The following is a 21,362-nucleotide window of genomic DNA, read 5'->3' as shown; positions in this document are numbered from 1 at the left end:
GGCAATTAAGTTTAACCGCCCAGACTGACCTTTTACTTTACGCCTCAATTACCGGCTCCACATTTTTAATCTCAGCAGCATTCAGCACTGCCTGCTTCCGGAGCAATTTATGGTCGTCCCTAAATCAATCAAGGTTAAAGCAGCGAGGAGACGGAGCCTTTGCTGTTGCAGCTCCAAAAGTATGGAACGAATTGTCCCTCCAGGTTAAACTTGCTCCAACTCTGCCTGTTTTTAAATCTCATTTAAAAACCCACTTCTTTTCCCTTGCATTTACAGACCAGGTGACACTTGTGCTTTTAAATTTGGGTTTTTATCTTACTAGTGTTTTTTTTTTTTCCATCATGTAGGACAGTTTTTTCAGTCTGTGGCTTCTGATCTGGTTTCATTGTCTCGTGTTTTACATTTGTTTCATGTCCTGTCTGTTTTTCATGTATTTATGCTATGTTTTTATACAGGTTTTGATGTACAGCACTTTGTTCAACGCTGTTGTTTTTATATGTGCTATAGAAATCAAATAGATTGGATTGGATTAGATCACTAGATTCTCTCAAGAAGAGATGCACACTACTGGTGGAGCAGCTATAATGTAATAACATGCTTTCGTAATCAGTGCATTAATCAGTGAGCATGTTTGTAGGTCACATTATAGTACAGTTAGAGAGAAGAACGTATGGTATTTCCCCCACGTAGGCTCAAGTATAGACGTTCTTGGTTTGACTTGAATGGATTTAAAATAGCTTTTTGGTCATTTCTAATGACATCATTTCTGCAAACATATTGGATACTTAACTTGGAAAATCCTTTACCCTGGGAATACAAATCTGTGTCAAAATATTTTAGACTCAAGGTTCACTTCCAAGCTTTTTTCCGGAAGCTTTCAACCATATTTGTGCAGCATTCTGCAGTTATTGAGCAAAGGTCTGTACTGAGGTCTAAGAAAACTATGGATTATGGGAAATTGTTTTATTTAAAGGTGAATAAGTGAACTTGGATTGCGAACCGAATATGACATTTTGTTTATTATGAGTTAAGTCACTGATTTATTTGATATGAATACTATATGTCTTCATTCTACCAATAACGTGTCTTAAGTATTACTGCTTTTGTATTTTTACATCTCACAATGATAATGAAAGGGAAAAATCCTTTGTGATTCGGATCTTCTCTGAAATTGAATAACTTATTTTCAACTACAAATTAATATATATTGAATTTGATTTTTACCATTGCTACTATACCACACCAATGGAGAGCTAAGCCCCTTTCTAGCTTCTGTTAGCAGTTTGCATCGATAAAGCAGACAGAGACTGCTTGAGAGAGTTAAATCTATGTTGTATGATGTCCTTTTTGTTTTTCTGTTGTTTTCTGTTTTGATGTCTTCATGTGGAACCTGCTTGCAGCAAGTCTCCCTTGAAAAAGAGATTGATGATCTCAATGGGATTCACCTGGTTAAATAAAGGTTTGAAATGAAATAAATGCTTCTCAGAGTTACCATTACACGGATCAATCTGATGACCTTTGAGTTACAGAATGTCTAACCAGCAGGCTGCCCAGTCATCCGTAAAAAGCTCCCTATCAAACTACACCCATTTATCTAGAGATTCCTATCTAATTCAATGTTGGCCATCCCACTTGAGAGGCACTTTTAATTTATAACTAATTACCAAAAGACTGTCAGCTGTAATAAAGTGGGGAAAATACATTTATGTCAAACAAACCAGGAACATTTTATCTGTTTTGTTTTTAGCACCTTTAGTTTACCATACATTCAGAATAATGTTGTATTATAAATTGCTTTTGCAAAGACATAACATATCAATCAACTGTCAAGCAGACACTCATAAGACCTGTTCGCTATTTCAACAAATAACCAATTAAACAGAGCTGGAAACTAATACATGGCCAACTCAAATGGGTATTTGCTTTGCTTCCAAAACTAATACATGTTTGATGAATTATCATGGAATTAGACTTAAAGTGGACCTATCATGCTATATTCGAAACACATATTGTAGGGCTATACCTATAGAAAACATGTCTGTGAAGATACCAAACAGATCATGCATTTTAGCCATGCCTCATTTCGCTCTATTTGCTCTATTCCAGCCCTGTTTTCACAAGGGCTGATTCTGTGGCAAATGAGCTGCAGCTGACCTCGCCCCCCTGCAAAGGAGGGGGGCGAGGCACAAGCGTCATGTTACTATGCTGTTACCATGCTGTTACCATGCCACGCAACCACTCATTCCCCTGATAGGTGGAGAGTTGCCCATATAGGCGGAGCACCCAGTTTCTGACGTCAGCACAATTTCAAATCTGGATCAGTCTGTATCTGATCCGCTGCAGCCCCGTTTTTAGAGATTTGTGTATGGAGGAAAAGAGAGAGGGTTGTGTTTTCTGACACTTGGTGAGTTCCCTGACACACCGGGGACACATATTCATGTATAAAAGACGTACAAAAGTGCATTTTGCATGATAGGTCCCCTTTAAGTAATCCTTTCATTACTTATTTATTGCATCTTATTTTATTGGGCAGCAGTAGCTCTGTCTGTAGGAACTTGGCTTGGGAAACAAAGTGTCGCCGGTTCGAGTCCTGATCGGACTAAAATAAAATATGCAGTGTGGACTGGTAACCTTGTGAAAGGTGTCCTTGAGCAAGGCACGAACCCTCAACTGCGCGCCAGGGCAGCCATTTTCTCTCTGCCACCTGTTCATGTATATATGTCCTGTGCATGTGTGTGTGTCAGTATTTCGGGCCATAATTGTAAAAAAGCACCAGAGGAAAAAACTGAATTCACCACAGGGATTAATAAAAGTGATCCTAATCTTAATTTTATGGAGGTATGAAATCCGACATTACCATCAAAACATCTGCCAAACAGCTGCCTCAAAACGTCCATTTGCTAACACATGGGTTTTCCTTTGTTCACACACCCAAGCGTCCCATGCTCCTTTGTTTGTCATCATGATGCTGAAACCATGACCTTTTGACTCAGAGTAAACATGAAGGTAATAAAGAAGAAGAACAGGGGAAAAAAGTAATTAAAAAGACACAACTAGGCTATATATCAACCTGCGTATATGTAGTAAGATACACACACATTATTACTCCATTATTGATGCTTGTTGCCTTGCTGATTATCAGTTAATCAGTTATTATCTTTTTTTTGCCACGAGAAAAGTTGCTGTAAAATATGGTATATTTCTAGTTTGGCAGTAATCACATAGATTAAAGCCGAACACATTCATCAGTATTTTGGATGAGCAATAAACACGGCTAAATTCAAATGTCTATGTACGGTAAAAAACATTTTTTTTACAGAACGTTAACGCCCCATCTACACTACAGGCATCGAAAAATGCTTTCAACGCTTCGCCCATTCATTTGAATGGGGTGACGTAGAATATTTGTAATCTTCGCCAAACTGCATTGTGGGGAGCATGGCATGGCTTTGCAAGCATCGTGAGCATCAAAAGTTGAGCAATGTTCAACTTTTGAGGCTCCCGATGCTTTCGAAGCTGGCATCAGCCAATCTAATCCTGTTTATGCAAATCCCGCCAGTACAAGCGCTAGCCAATCAAACCGCGTGCAAGCTGGGAGAGCCAGACCGCAGTTCATTTCCTCATATTCCAAACGAGAAATGACGGTAGCAAATCACCCGGTTCTTTACGACCAGAACTATTTACCAGGATACAAACCGGAGGAACCAGGCATGGAGGGAGGTGGCAGAGACAGTGGGGGAAACTGGTAGGTTTTCGCCTGTTTGGGGATTTTATATCCAGTTTACTTAGTTTTAACATTGCTATTGCTTTGTATGTCGGGGGCGGGTGGGAGATTCCTGATTGGTTGTTGGTCGCCTTGGGCGCGAGAAATCGCCAAGCCTCAGACACGCTCAGCTTCAAGATCGTTTGATGCCTGTAGTGTAGACGGGCCGTAATCCTATCTATCTATCCATCCACCCTCCTGGCACTTCAGTGTAAACACCATGGGAACAATAAGGCTAGATATGGAGATGCCCTTATTTCCATTCCCGGCACATTCTATCTCCGAGGAACGGCATATTTCACAGCCTATCCAATCACATACTAACTGGAGAAGATTACCAGCCGCATCTATTTTGCTCCACTCTTCTTTAATATCCTTCCTCTCCGCTGTCATTTATATTTCTCCCTCTCTGCCTTCTTCTTTCATTTTCACTTTACCAAAAAGAAGATCACACAGACTGGACCGCACCTTCTAATTCTACTGTGCATCAGTAAGTATTTGATTGTTTTAAGTATGTCGAATACTCAACTAAAGTATACATAATCGATGCTTACCCAGGTTATGTTTGGTCAAGTAACAATGTCTTATATAATGCTGAATATACTCCTCCTTTCCATTTTCCTGTGCGATTTATGGCAGTGATCACATTGGGGGAAAATCAAGGTTAGAAAATGATGTTATTGTCCTTTTGGATTTTGCCTATTTTTATCTGAAGACCTATACCGTGGAAACATTAGAAGGCTGTAAGACATACTAATCGATATGTGAGGGAAAATTACCTCAAGGGTAAGATACTGTGGAGAGCTTGGATGTGGCGAGTGAAACATAAATCTTAGTTTTATGCACATCGGGTTGTATGTGTCTCTATCTTCTCTTTCTCTATGTGTGTGAGTGTTGGCAGCCATTTTGTTTGTCGGTCAGTTTTAGTCGCTGCATCTCCGTTCCTACGTCAAACATTTGTCTTTTTGAATTAAATATCGTTGGTGGACATTTTATAATTGTAAGATGCCACTCGAGTGTCATCTCAATCTACTCAGCTGACAGAGATGAAAAAGCGTCTGCTCCTCTGAAAAATAACGAGGTTGGACTTCAGAGCAACATAACAGTCACAGTGGATTAATAATACAATAAGTGAATTTAAAGGTTATCTTCCGGCCTGTTTATAGCCTTCCTGCTAGCCATCTGGCCATACCTATAGCGCATATGCTGATGGTAATTGCCCTTGTAAAAATATATCTTGTTGCATAAATGTCTTAATTGTGAAGGTCACTATAGCTCTTCACTTGGTGCTATCGCTCTGTACAGAATACAGCAATGACAAAGGCTTGAAATAGATCAAGTAGATCAAGATTTTTTTTTTCATATTCATTTGTATATTTGTGGAGAGCACGAAACTATGGATTTATGATGCCTAAAACTGTCCTCAGTAAAGAAAGACAAAGACAAGAAAACGGCGTAAGAAAAGGAAAGTGGTGAAAAGACTCAAAGAGCTGGAATCAGCAGAAGAAGTAAACCAGGAACACGGCATGGGCTCTGGCAGTGTTTAAAGATGGGTTCATGGAAAAGCAAATGTGAACTGACTGACCGCTAAGAGGCAGAAAACCTCCATCAGTGCTGCCGTCATTTTAAGTTATGTTGTTGCCGTGGCAGCTCAGCAGACTTTTTTTCCTTAGTGGAAGCAATGTGTTATTTGCATTTGACGTCGATGCCCTGCTCACCTTGTCTGGGTTATTTTCTCAATAATGACCGGATCGCTGCACGTAATCCCTTACATAACCATGACGACAAAATGGCACCCCCCTTCCAGGAACCCCAGCAAGCCTGAATAATAACAACAGTGATGAAACATCACACAGCAAGCCCATGTGTCACACCAGCAGGAGCTCTTTCTGCACAGAGGAGCTAGCATTAAGAGCAGCAGCGACATCCCAGTGGAGCACTCTGCAAAGAATGTCATGCATTATTGACCTGAGACCTGAGACCTTCTCCGCTGTGACCTTGAGAAGAGGACCAGACGTGCGAATCCTGTGTTAAGGGAATAAAAAGAACTAGAGATGAAATGGTAGGTCTTCTCGATAAACAACAAAAAACAAGCTGGAAAGTATTTACATTTTATCAATGATTTTTTGTTGGTCATTTTAAGCCAAGGTGTGGCTCTAGGGTTGGGCATATTTTTGTTTTGAGACCATTTTTAAGTACCGCACTTCTTGGACTTATGCATCATTGGATTCGGAAATTGCCTGGTCTTGGGTGTGATGCATTTTGCCAGTAATCCGGCTGCATTTACTATTGAAACCTTCATTACACATGAACTCTATTATCTAGTATTTTGCCTTCTTTAACCAAATTGAGCTATAATCCATACAGTTGATCAAGTGAGCAGAGGGTTAGCATTGGGAAGATAATGTCTTCATATGGGCTTAAACAGGACTAGATATTCTATTGACTTGGTTTTAATTTGGTTAAAACTGCCTTTAGAATTGGTCTTGGCGTACAGTCCTGATTTAAGCTGATACTTGCATACGAATGTAAGTATTTTCTGTAGCTAAAAGCACTGCATTTTAGTATAGCCTAATAGAGACACTGTACTTGTTTAAAGGTGGGGTAGGTACGTTTCAGAAACCGGCTCGAGATACACTTTTTGTTATATTCCATGGAATGCTCTTAACATCCCGATAGCAATGAATATCTGAAGTGCTTTGACAAAAAAACCATACAAAAATGTCATCTGTAGAAGCCGTAATACTGTAAAAAGTACAACCAATTGGGTGGCCTACCTGCCTGTCAGCCTTCCATCGGGGCACACACTTATCTCGTGCCCTCATTGGTCATGTGCGCGTTCGTGTGTGTTGGAGGAGGGGCTCTGTAAGGAAGTGGCAGATTTTCTCCGGTTGTGTATTTTCAAATTCTAGCGATCTCGAGCCGGTTTCTCAAACTTACCTACCCCACCTTTAAGTAAAAACTCCACCACAATTTGAGACCAGTTGCCAAATGAAAAGACATACCATTTGCACCACAAAAAACGAATCTGCATATACATCTTAAATAAGTCTGCATATTTTAGCTACAGCAAATGGAACACCTTCCTGCTGTGTGGTTGGAGCAACATGCATATTTAAAAATACTAAAATGATGCTATACATACTGTAATGGACTGGTGATTATTGCTCATACAGGCTGGTTAATAATCAGTCCTTGCTGCAAGCCTCCCCATGGCATGATAACATCACTAGACAGGAACGTTTCCCTGGTATGTTTTATTTGTGATGTTTTAATGATCAGACTATTTATTTAGGCCAAAGTAGTTTATCGAGCTCGGTGAATAACGCAGAGAGACAGCTTTAAATAGTAAACCACATACTGTGTTCCTTATGCAAGGAAATACAAACACTCAAACATAATCCCTCCATAGTTTCCGATAAGGCATGTTCGAGAACACATGAGTAAATCATGCGAGACATATCCTATCCTTGCCAATGGCATGACTGTTGGTACTGTACATAGCGGATTGAGAAACTGTCAGAGGTGTTATCAGTTTCTTACTTGAAGGAAGTAGAATTGCAAAGATTTATCGTATGTTTTTTAATCCTTTAATGTGAATATATTTGGGTTTTGTCTTGAAGAAACAAGACATTAAAATGCATCACCTTGAACTTTGAGAAACTGGAATGGTAATTTCACTTTTTTCAAAGACCAAATGATTGATCCATAAAGAAAATAATCTGTACATGCAGCCGAGTTGGTAGGTGAGTGCAGGGGCGGACTGGCCATCGGGAATACCGGGAGTTTCCCCGGTGGGCCGGTGCTGTGTGTATAAATAAATTCTTTTTTTTTTGCCTAAATCCTACCGGCCCACATTTGTAAGTGTTCCGGCCCAGCCCAGCCCAGTGGGGTGTGACCAGGGTTGGGTTGTAACGGAATACATGTAACGGCGTTACGTAATCAGAATACAAAAATCAAGTAACTGTATTCAGCTCGTGTTACATTTGAAAAACGAGTAATCTGATTACAGTTACTTTCGTAAACCTGAAGTGAATACATTTTGGATTACTTATTGGAATTATTGGTGGACAGATTTCCTCACAACATGTAATATTCATTACTAAAGGTACAGCCTTGTCTGGTTTCTTGCTCAAGGGCACCACGGCAGGGCAGGAGGTGAACTGGGACCTCTCCAAGTAGAAGTCCACACTCCAAATAGGTCTGGTCGGGGACTTGAACCGGCGACCCTACGGCTCACAGTCCAAGCCCCTACTGACTGACATAGATTTAGTCCCTAATTTTGCTCTCAAAATGGACCAGATTGATGCATTGAACTTCGACATTTAAAAAAGAATCTTCTCGGGGGAGCTTGTCCCCGGACCCCCCTAGAGGAGGTGAGGTCCACCACTTGCCCACACCCCCTGTTAAACTCACCCACATTGAGGATGCTTCGTACGTCGCCCATGTTTTATTCCATGTGTCAAGTCAGGCAAATTGGGTCAAAATGTTATTGCATCGATGATCTGTTAACATTAAAATCACTAAATATATGCCGTAACTATTTTTTTGCTCTAGGCAACTCAAGGGCTCAGGTAATGTGATTACTATATGAATAATTGTCCAAAATAACATTAAAGGCATAGGGTTTTTTGTTAAGTAACATACTTTCGTCGCCGGCCGGCCGATACATGCCGTGCATTAAGTGGGCCTGTCTGTCAATTAATCCCCGGGCCACTTTTCCCCCCCAGTCCGCCCCTGGGTGAGTGTGTTTCCGGGATGCCAGAAGTTACAGTTGAATGTTTTCTGGAGGTGTGAAGGCATAATTGACTTTGATGGGCAGTTACTCACTTGGTATTCCAGTCACACACCTCCTCTCATAATCTCCTTCATGAACAGCTTGAGGGATAGCCACACGATGACCTGTGTGTATGTTAATGTAAATACTGCTGTACTTCACCCATTATCACGCAGCACCAAAGTTAAACTAAGCCATCATCATATGTATTGTCTCTTGAAGGTGGTGTAACCGCTACATTTGCTAATAGAGACCAGACAGAGCGAGGGTGAGACAAGGGCAAGGCTGGTGATTTACAGCTCATCTCCCCCCCACTCCAAACCCATTTCTTATTGGTCCTGAGCGGCATGGCTCCTTATCAGCCAGCGTCCTGCTTCGAGGGACAATAGACGGCGGGACAAAAGCATCCCAGTGGGCAGACTGAGGTGTTTATTTTGAGCTACTGTAGAAAGAAGAGAAGAACAGACACACACAAGGATGAAAAGAGAAGAAAAGAAGGCCATGATTCAGTATGCACTGCATAACACAGCAAATATGAGCACTGCAAACACCCTCCAGTCCCACTGTCACATCTGCTGTCTCCGTGGGGGACAGAGGTCATGAATGCAAAACACGCTCATCCAATGGGGCAGCCATTGGTTACCATGAGGCTATTACAAATGACGTTTTTGTCTAGAACAGGGTCAGGACATTACATTTGACAAACAAGAGGTGACAGGGAGGGGTGCCCATGAGCTGATGTTGGCAGTAGGGACTTGACCTGGGAACTGGAATATGGCCGGTTCAAGTCCTGGAATGACCAAGTATGGCCGAAATGCCCCTGACCCCCTCCCTAGGCGCTCTATATAATAGCTGCCTAATAGAAGTGGAAGTAGGTGTAGGGAACGTTTCTGGAGCAAGGACTCTGAAGTTACGGAGCACACTGGAGAGCTCGACTGATGCCAGACACTGAAGATGTATTGGGAGTTACAGCGGGATAATTGACAAAGACATTGGCTGCATCAACGAAGCGATATAGATCCTGCCACACCACATCTGAGTGATAAACTGGGTAAAAGACCTTTACATATTGTTCTCAACAGTAGGGACTTAGCTTGGGAATTGGATAGTCACCAGATGGTCACTGGTTTGAGTCCCCATACGCACCGACAAAAGCAAATAGTAGTGTACACTGGTGCGGGTAGAAGTGTGACTCCTCGGCCCTGTTGAGGTGTCCTTAAGCAAGGCACCGAACCCCCAGGGCATGGGAAAATGGCTGCCCCTTTGCTCTGACACCACTGCATTATGACATGCGTTTGTAATAACTTATTTAATTTTCTATTTGCACATGTGTATTTTAACTGCAACTTTATAACCACTAAATTAATAAAATATGTATTCTTCTTCTTCTTCTTCTTCTTCTTCTTCTTCTTCTTCTTCTTCTTCTTCTTCTTCTTCTTCTTCTTCTTCTTCTTCTTCTTCTTCTTCTTCTTCTTCTTCTTTAAAAAGGGGGATATAGTGGGAGGGCTCAGATGGGGTGAGGGGGTTCGAGAAGATGGCGGTGCAGATAAACATATGAGCAACAATCAACCAAGCAATGTATGCACAGGCCACTGCAGCCTGTTTTGAATTAGAAGCACAAACTCTCGTGTTTTATTACGTAATAAACGTCAGGACGGAGAGATGCGAAGGTTCTCTGGTGAGAGATGCAGCAGATGTTCCGTTTTATATCTGCGTGTTGATGGAACCCTAGGCAGGGAACGTTAAAGCTGTCCGCGGAGTGGAAAGGCTGAGTTCCGTAAGGGACTAAAAAATTGTTGTGCCCAAATCAATATCGATGTTTTTCATTCACCGTTGGTCACAGTTGTTGGCATGGAGCATGTACTGTCGGGGATGGTGGCACCAGACTCCAGGAAGAAAATCAAATCAAATATCACCAGAGTTTATTTTACAGTCCAGTCTGTACTTCATCATCATCAGGGGGCTATAAGACCGGCCACATACAAGGGCCTGTTCATCATTTAAAAAGTCATTGAATAAAGACATTTAAAGGCAATTAGGTATATGTACAATTGAAGGAATACACTCATCATAAAATATAAAATGCCACCTCTGCTGCCTCCTCTTTGTGTTTGAGCCAACAAAAGAACAACCAAGGTGTTTTTTGGTTTATTAAGAAATAATTAAAAAATATGAAGAATTGTTATTACAAATTGCTGTAGCTAACTATAATTTCATTACAGATCAAATGGTCGGCCTATATGTATGAATATAGGTAAAATGCTCATACAACTATTTATTTACAATGTGTGCTATTCTTTGGAATTTGGCTAAAAAAAACTAAAATATTTAGTCAACTATTATAGAAGATAAATAATAAATAATTCAAAGAAATTCACGTCTCTGTCATTCTTTGCTTAACACATGAGTTAAATGGATAAAACAACTAAAAAGTAAGAAATTAGACATCCTTTGAATACCGTCATATTTGAACGTCTTCAGCGAATGCTCAATGGGACAATGCTGACCTCCAGTGTGGAGGTCATTCAAAAAACAATCAATAATCACTTATACTGACACCCTTTACTGCTCATGAGACATATTTAGGCATTATATAATATATCAATGCCATTATATTATTGATGAAGTCTTAGTCAAATGGAAACAAAATAGACAAAAAGGTAAGGCTGAAAATAACAACAATATTTATTATCAATTATTCTGCAGATTATTTTCTAGACTCATCATTAATCATTCAATCTACAATAAATATATCCTTTTTAATTTCTCAAAGTCTATGACGATGTCTTCAAATCCTAAAATCAAACAAAAGATGTTCACTTATTTCTGATATACAATAAAGAAAAGCAGGAAATCTGCACATTTAATGTACAAATCTGCCACTTTTTGCAGTAAAAATATCATAAAATGAATCAATTGTCAAAACAGTTGATGATTTTTGATCATTTTGATAATTACAAGGCCCGTAGATAGTCTTTCTGTTGTTGACTTATCATTGCTGCTCTACTTAAGTCAAATCAGATGCATAATACGTCACACCATAAGTTCCATTATGCCATATCATTCCTTGCAGTCTTTATACTATACTGTGTGTGATAAAGCTCACATCAACTGAGAAATGAAACACATGCCCCCTCTTTCCTATACCTCACCTTTTGTTAAAGGTTCATGTAGATCAGTGTTTCTCAAACTGTTTCATACCAAGGACCACTTAACCAATACAAAAACACTCGCGGACCACCTAACTCCACAAATATCCAAAAACACATCGTGTTTTACAAATCGCCTGAAAATGGTACAAACAAGTGTTAACATGTTTGATGAAGGTGTTTATCTGGGCTATATCATGCAATCAAAAGTGAAACTTAAGCTCGCTCCATTGCGGAGATATTCCCGCGAGAGTGCGGAAAACTTAAATAAATAAATGTATTTCAAATGTGAAATTGTACCAATATACTCACCGACCACTAGGGGGCGCTCACGGACCACCAGTGGTCTGCGGACCACACTTTGAGAAGCACTGATGTCGAGCATTGCAGAGGCTAACCGCACCAACAACCTCCAGCTGCACTGCAGCATCATAACTAACACGCTCACAAACACACCTACAGCAACAAAGTCACCAAGGCAAACAGCCCATAACAGTCCACTGATCACAGAATGAAAGCCGTGTTTGCAGAAGACTGATACTGTCCAGTTGTATTGTCCCTGCACCTGAGCACACAAAGCCATGTCATGTAAAGGGAGGAGGCCGTATTCATGTTGACCCGAGCATATGAAATGGCAACTTTATGCTTCACTGATGCAGAGATAAAACATCTATACATGCTTTTATTCTGGAAATAGAAGCTTTAGTCTGAAAGAGATGGTTTGCAATGTAATGCTGCTGAAACCAAGGCTAATGTGTTGGTGAAAGTCATTTGTTTAAAGCTACAGATCAATGTGAAACCGGAGGATGCTGCATCATATCCACGCACACACACACACATACAAGCGACTACGCTTCATAATATCAGCTTGCCATACAATACATACAATATGAGACCCTATGTTTATTAAGTAATCAGTGTGCGAAAAAGTACACGTCCCACCATCCGGGACGTGTTATTTACAATATCGGACAAGTAGATCTGTCAATTGACTTGTCCGGCGGACAAGTGACGTTTATTGACAAATTATTGATACATTCAGTTTACAAAAGGCAGAACTCATTCGCAAATTGTACGTGCCCTCCATTTGTTCATTTATAAATGTTAGTTTCGGTTCTGCTTGTCGATTCCTCAGGAAATGCATCTCGCCGTTACGGCCCGTCTACACTACAGGCATCGAAAAATGCTTTCAACGCTTCGCCCATTCATTTCAATGGGGTGACGTAGAAGATTTTTAAACTTCGCCGAACTGCATTGTGGGGAGCATGGCATGGCATGGCATGGCTTCAACAATGTTCAACTTTTGAGGCTAGATGCTTGGCCAATCAAATCCCGCGTATGCAAATCTGCCAGTACAAGCGCTAGCCAATCAAACCGCGTGTATGCTGGGAGAGACTACGCAGGTCATTTCCTCATATTCAAAAAAATTGAGGGAAAATTCATTATAGCGGTAGTGAATCACCCGGTGCTGTTTGATCAGTCTCTGTTCATCTACCGGGATACAAACCGGAGGAACCAGGCATGGAGGGAGGTGGCAGAGACAGTGGGTGAGACTGGTAGGTTTTCGCCTGTTTGGGGATTTTATATCCAGTTTACTTCGTTTTAACATTGCTATTGCTTTGTATGCCGGGGGCGGGCGGGAGTTTCCTGATTGGTTGTTGGTCGCCTTGGGTGCGAGAAATCACCAAGTCTCAGACACGCCCAGCTTCAAGATTTTTTGATGCCTGTAGTGTAGACGGGCCGTAACGATAAACTAAACGATACCCAACCCTATGTGTGATGCAGTAAAATCTTACCGCTCACTTACGTTAGCGGTGTCATAAAAACCGTGGGAAAATGTAAAATACGATGACGAAGAAGAAGATTCCAGTGGCCCCAATTTTGGTCCATTCTGGACAAGTGAAAAATGTATTCGGACAAGTACATTTCCAAACTCACTTGTCCATGGACAAGTACTCTCTAAAGTACACTGAGTAATATGTTAAGTAACGTTTATTAGTGCGTACATTGGTACAATCATTTCTTATTACAGGCAATTTTTCCCATTTTACCCCAACAATATAAACAGATTTTGTGCCAAATTCTCGTACGGAATAAACAAAAAAGAGCATTAGTGAATTTTGCACCCTTACTTTTAAGGTTTTCTTTCTGTGCCAATTCAATTCTCAAATGCAATTGCCCTAATATCAGCTTGCTATAGTCAAATATGAGAACCAGTGTTTATTACAGGGCATGATTTATCAAAATTATTTCTGATTTACAAAAATATATATACATTTTGTGCCAAGTTCCTATACAGAATGTTGCAAAGGATGCTTTTCTTTCTCTTCTTTCAGCAGGTAGTTGTTTCTTTTCTGAAGCTTGTCTTGAAGTTGGATTCAAGGCCCGAATATAAACAGCTATTTGTGATGCAATTATGAAGAGCAAAACATGGGGTTTGCTCCCAAAAGGACTTTTATCTGCTCGTGTAGATGAGGAAAAGACGACGCATGTTTGATAAGTGAAGGCCAGAGAGCAACACGGCATTACATTAATCATCTCCACTCTTATCAAATAGTTTCTTTGCCTTTTTTGTTATTTACTTCGCAGAACATGAAGATAAATGCATTTGCTGCACATCTGCTTGACAATGACAATAAATGATCCTTTTATCCAAAGTAGCAAGAGATATGCCAAAGAGGATGCTCCAAATGTCAAATGCTACTTTCTCATTGATTATATCATGAAAGATGATAATGGAATGTTAACGTGCGTACATTTGGGATATACGAAACAAATAAGACCTGTACCTGCACAGAAACACGCAATGCGCAGCCGCCTCACCGTTCACCGGCATCAATCTTTAGCTCCATTTCACAAAGATACAATGCGTGCGTGAAAGCGCCTGTTTGAAATGAACAATGGCCAGGGTGTTTCTGGGACACAATCAGTGGACGGTTGGAAAAGAGCACGTTTGTGAATATGGCCACTTGCTTTTATAGTTTTGTCCTCTGGCATGTTTTTTTTCTATGTGATTGCATTTCATTTCTCAAGGTCCCACTTGAACAAAAATGTAAAGATACTTTTGGGCCAGAGAGTGCCCTTTTTAGAGATACTGTGGTGAAAGAGGAAGATCGAGGATGACATTACCTGAAATGTTCCGAGTACTTGGCAGCAGACACTGCGTATGGGTCGCCAGCTCTAGAATATATTCTTTATTGAGACGGAACTCTCCTGGTTTGATAAAGGTTTAATACAATTACAAATATATAATCTGGATAGGAACAACTATCTGTTTTAAAACAACACTTTCACACAGGAAGTATTCACAGTATTTCTCTCCCTCATTTATTCTCCATTATTCCATTGTCTCTATCTCGCTTCTCTCCTTCCCTCTCACTGTAATAACATTCTTTTTCCTTCTCTAAATTCCCTTCATTAATCAAAAGAATAATAATGTTACCCTGTGAGAGCGGGAGAGAAGACAGATGGCAGAATGATGACAGCGCGGTGGATTGGCCTCGAAGATAACTGACTCATAAAAGTGGCTAAAACCATGTGGGAGTTATTTTTTTCAGTTCCAGAAAAGCATCAAAGCAAGAGGGAGATAATATGAACTCTCTGTTGCTGTCATATCGAGGGTAAAACAGGAGGTACGATGAATACAACTAAATATAGAGACGTCAGGCTTTTGTGCCAGCACTGAAACGAGCCTCAATCAATATCCCAAACCCATCTTCATTAATAAGCATTTAGCTACCCATAATGCAATATGACTATCCACCTGACAAGTTTGAGGAAACATAGCTAAATAAAAATAAAACCAATAAAACAAACTGATAAAAGTAACAAACTATTGCTTTGATAATTCAACTTTTTTCCCTACGTGGTTAGAAGCAATGCACCACTTCATTGTAGCAGCCATTTTGTTTCTCTTTTGTTGTCCACATGTGGAGTGTTTCTGAAAGTGAGAGGTCGTCCCGTGAGGGCTGACTCGACACAAAAAAAGCTCTCACCCTGACTCGGCATTTTAACTTCTGATGAGCCCCTGAGTTTGGAAAAATAAACACTTTCTCTTAAAAAACCTCAAAGCTGGATCCTGTTTTCCATCTAAATCAGGGCTATTATCTACCATTTCATTCACAGGAAAAGTTTGACAAGTATGCTTATTTACTTTCTTGCCAAGACTTTGTTCTGGCTTCTCAGTATCTGTTCTCTGTGCAATAACAATAAAGTACAATCCAATCTAATGTAAAACGTTATATAATAAGATAACCTTCCAGCTTTATCTTAGCTTAAGAACTGAAAACAGCTAGCCGTGATATACTCAAATGTTATGTTATGTTTGTTCACTATGTAAATAAAGTAAGTAAGTAAAATGGACACATTGAGGTGTTTCAAGGAGTGTTGTATGTTAATAATGGTTGTTTATGGGTTGAACGGTATCTCCCTCTCTAAAACCATATGTGTTTGTGTTATTTGTAGTAGTTAATTTGAATAATAAAACGGACAAGTCAAATCAAGCAATCTGATTGGTTCTTAGCCGTGATATAATGAGCGTATATTACGGGTAGAATTAGGCACGTTCACACTTTTCCCCGTACTTTTCCCGTTTAGTTCCGTTAGTACCCCTTATGTCGCATACACACCAAAAAGAGTACTTAGTGCCAGGAACTTTTACCCCCATTTTTAGTGCCTGCTAGAGAGGTGGTACTCTCCTGGGGAGAGAAAAGTACCAATTTCTATTGGCTGGGCGAATTGCAAACCACGCCCCGTAAAACTCTGAAAAGCATTGTGAAGCCGCCATTGTATTTGCTGGCATTAGCATTATTAGCATTAGCCCCGCTCACCAACGCAGAGAGACTAACTTATGGCAACACAAAAAAAAACATGGGAGCAGTGGAGTGATGCGGGTCTTGAAACATAGCAGAGAAATGATGACGGTTAGTGGCCACAGGTGCGAAAGCTCTCTCCAGAGCTACTGGAAGCCGAGTCTCGGGGACCGGAGAAAGTGGAGCAATACTCTCGCCACGCCAAGCAACAGCCTAGAACAACCTCAACCTATACAAGTAACCACGTAAGCAGGGGCGGATCTAGACAAATATTCATGGGGTGGCAGGAGATTCTGAGGGGTGGCATCCCCTGGCAGAAGAATATGCTGATTTAATCGCAGTCATATCAATCAATGTTAACTTGGAAAGCCACAATAGGCGCATTCACACTGCGGTACTTTTCCCACAAAGGTTCATGCGAACTAAGTACAGATCGCGTTCACACCGGAAAAAGTCCCTGGGGGAGGATTAGGCAAATGAAGCTGCTGACGTCACTTCTTCTTCTTCTGCTTTGGGTTTACTGGCAGGCCGCGAACCACTTCACGGCGTATACTGCCGCCCAAAGTCCCCGGCCGGAAGTCCCCGGAGTTGGGGACTGGCTTCAGTAGAAGCTGCTGGGACTCCCAGCAGCTTCTACTGAAGCCTTCCGAGTAAATCGCCAGAACGCTGACACCTCCTCATCTCCACCGCTCCCACGTTTTATTTTGTGTTGCCATAAGTTAGTCTCTCTGCGTTTCTGCGCTGGGCTAATGCTAATGCTAATAATGCTAATGCGAGGATAATAAAATGGCCGCTTCTCAAAACTTTTTGGGAGTTTTACAGGGCGTGGTTTGCAATCCGCCCAGCCAATCAGAAATATAGCTCTTTTCTCACAAAAGAGCCGCTCGAAAGTCCCTGCTTTCGAGCAGGGACTTTCGAGGGGGTAAAAAGGTTCGCATTAACTAATTTTAGTACCGGCTCTTTTTGGTGTGAACGCGATCATGAACTAAGTTCGCATGAACCTCTGTGGGAAAAGTACCGCAGTGTGAATGCGCCTCTTATTAATATTTAACTCAATAACATCAGGATACATTATTGTGGCACATCAGTAAAGCCTTACATATAAATATATAAGGTGGCAGACATCATTTAATGAATTTTAACTGAACAATAACTGAATGAGTTTGTTTCACTCTTAGACCAGCAGGGGAGCCACATCTATGAAGACTGATGACATTAATAAGTCAAAATCAATAGTAAATATTTTCAAGTCATAATGATGAATTTTTATTTCCCATGGCTTGATGATTTTGCACTGAGAGAAAACACAATATCCTGAACAGTATATGACCCGTTATGATGTCTCCAAGAAGCAGACAGAATATCCAATTCTCCTCTGGCTATGGAGTATGATCGAAAAAGCACTCTGCTGTTCAGAAAATACAGACAGAACAGCATACTTGAGCACCACGGGGCATTATTCGGGACAAGTGACTAATGCGACAGCGGCTGAACAAGTTCTGCTGAATCCACGAAGACAATTTTGTTTGTCATGCAGATAAAACCTGAACTGGGTGAGAGAGAGAGAAACAACTGCAGTACAAACAAATGCCCTTGAGCAAAGGATGCTTTACTTTCTCTTCTTTCAGCAGGTAGTTGTTTTCTTTTCTGAAGCTCTAAGCTGGATGCAAGGCCTGAATATAAACAGCTATTTGTGATGCAATTATGAAGAGCAAAACATGGGGTTTGCTCCCAAAAGGACTTTTATCTGCTCGTGTCGATGAGGAAAAGAAGACGTATGTTTGATAAGTGAAGGCCAGAGAGCAACACGGCATTACATTAATCATCCCCACTCTTATCAAATAGTTTCTTTGCCTTTTTTGTTATTCTTACTCAGCAGAACGGCACTATACATGCATTTGCTGCACATCCCTGAGTTTCACAATGACAATAAATGATCCTTTTATCCAAAGTAGCAAGAGATATGCCGAAGAGAATGCTCCAAACATTTTAAATGCTACTTTCTCATTGATTATATCATGAAAGATGATAATGGAATGTTAACGTGCGTACATTTGGGATATACGAAACAATTAAGACCTGTACCTGCACAGAAACACGCAATGCGCAGCCGCCTCAGCGTTCACCGACATCAATCTTTAGCTCCATTTCACAAAGATACAATGCAGGCGTGAAAGCGCCTGTTTGAAATGAACAATGGCCAGGGTGTTTCTGGGACACAATCAGTGGACGGTTGATGGTGATGGCGATGCTGTTGTGAGTCACCATTTATTCAGAGAGCAGCCCCCTGTCACAGTGTGTGCAGTATAGCCCCCCCCTGCTTCCGTCTCTCTCTCCCTCTCTGCAGTCCAAACACTGCTAGCCGCATAACGCGACATGGTATAGCGGTCATGGCAACTGGAGCATCCTTTGGGGCTCTACTGTGCTCTCTGCACTGCAGGCTATAATGTGTCATTGTAATGAACACAGGCTGTTCTTCATTAATCAACTCATGTTTGTTTGCTTTTGATGTATGATCCAATCCGTGTCTTTCAGGTCATTACAAACTCACTCAAGGAATGTGAGAACATCTTCTTGTGATCCTCATGCAGGGTTCCCGGGGGCACACATTAACCCTGAGGTGACAGCAAGTCATGCTGCCATGTGAGCTAATATGAAATAATCCCACAGATCAACATGAGTGTGTCATGAGTGCCGCACACTCAAAAGATACCCAACAACCATGTATGTCTACATCCCCGTGTGAGGTTCCTCTAACAAGCAGCCATGGTGTGTGCGCTGTGCGTGACATGCTGCACAGGGGCGTCAATTCACCACACACAATCCAGACATCCACCATTGTTGCTCAGCCCAAACGTCCATACCAGCAAGAATCGTCCTCGTTCCCCAAAAACCCATTTGGCATGATGTGAAAAATCATGACATACACCATAGTGTCAAGTCTGTCTCCTACATGCTTTTTAGAAACAGCAAATTAAGTCAAATTTAGAAGAAATTGCACACTTGCCTTTTATTTATATACAGTATGCACTAATATGGTGCAATCTAAATGCAAGCTGGTTTACATGTGCAGTACCAAATGAGCCTCTGTGCGCCATGCGTGATTGACAGTGATGTTCGTTTGATGAATGAATACAGAGGGGGGGGGGGGGGGGGGGGAGGGGGGTGTCATAGTGCGGGTTTCACCGTGGTCCTCCCCGGAGACCTTACTCACCTCCATCCACCCCCACCACCCCCACCACCCGCACCTTGACCATGGGATAGTTTCCCCTCTATCACGTACATTTTATAAGTAGGCCTAAAGGCAATGCGTAAAAACAAATTAAAAAAGGGGGAGACGCATATCGGCTACCCTTCTCCCACCGACTTCCACCATGGCGCAGTTTACAGTAACATGACATTCAGTTCATCAGACCACATGCACCGCAATCACCCAGAATCCTCTCCTGGAGTCAGCGGGAGATGCTGTTTCGTTCTCCGGGCTAACAGATGCTGCTTCGTGATTCCCCTCACCTCGCTGCGACATCAGCGGTCTACCTGCTGCGGCTATCAGCTCCGAGAAGGAGGGGGGCGAGGCTCTCAGTCATTGATTTAGATCTAAAATGGCTGGGAGAAATGCTTGGCTCAGACACGACCCCGAATCTTTTTTTTCTCACTTCACAATGCGGTGTTTAGATGGAGCTGCAGTTCACCTCCTCGCTGTGGGTTTCCTTCTCTGCCGCTGTCCAAGGTTCTGTAAACGCCCACATTGCATTTTACGCATTATAGCGCTCCGCATCCACAGCGCGTGAGGGATTTATCACCCGGCAAGTTCACGCATTGCTTTTCTTCCATGTCTTCTGAGTTATAACACCGCAAATCATCCTCTATATTCCCAAAGATGAGGAAACCCCAAAAAGCTTCACCCTGATTCAGAAATCCAACGCTTGCCTTTCACGAATAACAAACTGCTTCAATGCGCACAAAACAACCCAAGTAAGAAATAAGATTAGTAGAAAAGGAGTATAAAGAGTCTCGGGTCTTACCTGTGCCTGTTGTCGGTGCCCCGCAGTCAGTTTGGGAGGAAATGTCTGCGGATATCAACAGCTAACCGACACAGCCTCTCTCTCTCTCTCTCTCTGAATATGACTGGGATGCTGCAAAGGCACTGCTAAGCGTCGGCGGAGTCCTCCTCACTTCTTCTTCAATGGTTTGGGGAACCGGGGGGGGGGGGGGGGGGGGGGCAGTGCAGCTCTCGTCAAAGATGGTGGACACTTTTGACGTCAGCAGCAGCTTTTAATAGATATATGACAGAGAGAGAGAGACTTCAAAAAGCCTTTGTTAGAACGGGCAGATGATTATTTTCATGATCTCAGGTGTACAGTTTGAAATGATACCGTTGGGTGGTTTGTATCCCGCCACAGTTTTTCAGGTATACTGTAGATCGAATAGCATATGCATTATTCATGAGGATCAGATTTTAAATATGGATACAGACACAGGATGACATGCATCTGATTCTCACCATTAACCCTAAATGTATCACAAGATTTGTTGTATGCAAACTAATAGGTGCTTTTTCATTATGTCACCACAATAAAATTAGGCCATGTGCCAAAAACACTACAGATTTGCACTGTCATTGTCACTTTTAGGTTTTCCTTCGCCTGTAGTGTTTAATAGGTTGTTGTGCTTGTACAGTGCATCTGGAAAGTATTCATACCCCTTAACTTTTTTCACATTTTGTTATGTTACAGCCTTATTTAAAAATGGATTAATTTCATTGTGTTTCTCAACATTCCACACACAATACCCCATAATGACAAAGTGAAAACGTTTTTAAAGATTTTTTTGCAAACGTGTTAAAAATAATAAAATGAAAT

The 21,362-nt window shown here is 41.4% G+C and overlaps 1 protein-coding gene across 3 annotated transcripts in view; it reads right to left on the bottom strand.

Annotated features, from left to right (window-relative positions):
• The window catches only part of snap25a (synaptosome associated protein 25a), a 51,541-nt gene extending 30,858 nt beyond the window's left edge, over positions 1-20,683 (bottom strand). Inside the window, exons 1-2 of one of the 3 annotated variants that reach the window (XM_034076232.2) lie at positions 20,526-20,676; positions 8,594-8,982 (exon numbers count right to left, since the gene is read on the bottom strand). The gene's annotated coding sequence lies outside the window, so the exon portion shown is untranslated. Of the gene's footprint in view, positions 1-8,593; positions 8,983-20,525 lie in introns of all 3 variants that reach the window. The other 2 variants (XM_034076234.2, XM_034076231.2) reach the window with 2 other exon arrangements.
• Positions 20,684-21,362: the final 679 nt, after the last annotated feature.

Source organism: Pseudochaenichthys georgianus, chromosome 24 (assembly GCF_902827115.2).
Source record: "Pseudochaenichthys georgianus chromosome 24, fPseGeo1.2, whole genome shotgun sequence".
Taxonomy (NCBI): domain Eukaryota; kingdom Metazoa; phylum Chordata; class Actinopteri; order Perciformes; family Channichthyidae; genus Pseudochaenichthys; species Pseudochaenichthys georgianus.
Note: the sequence above shows the minus strand (reverse complement) of the source record. Positions and strands in the feature narration are given on the sequence as shown.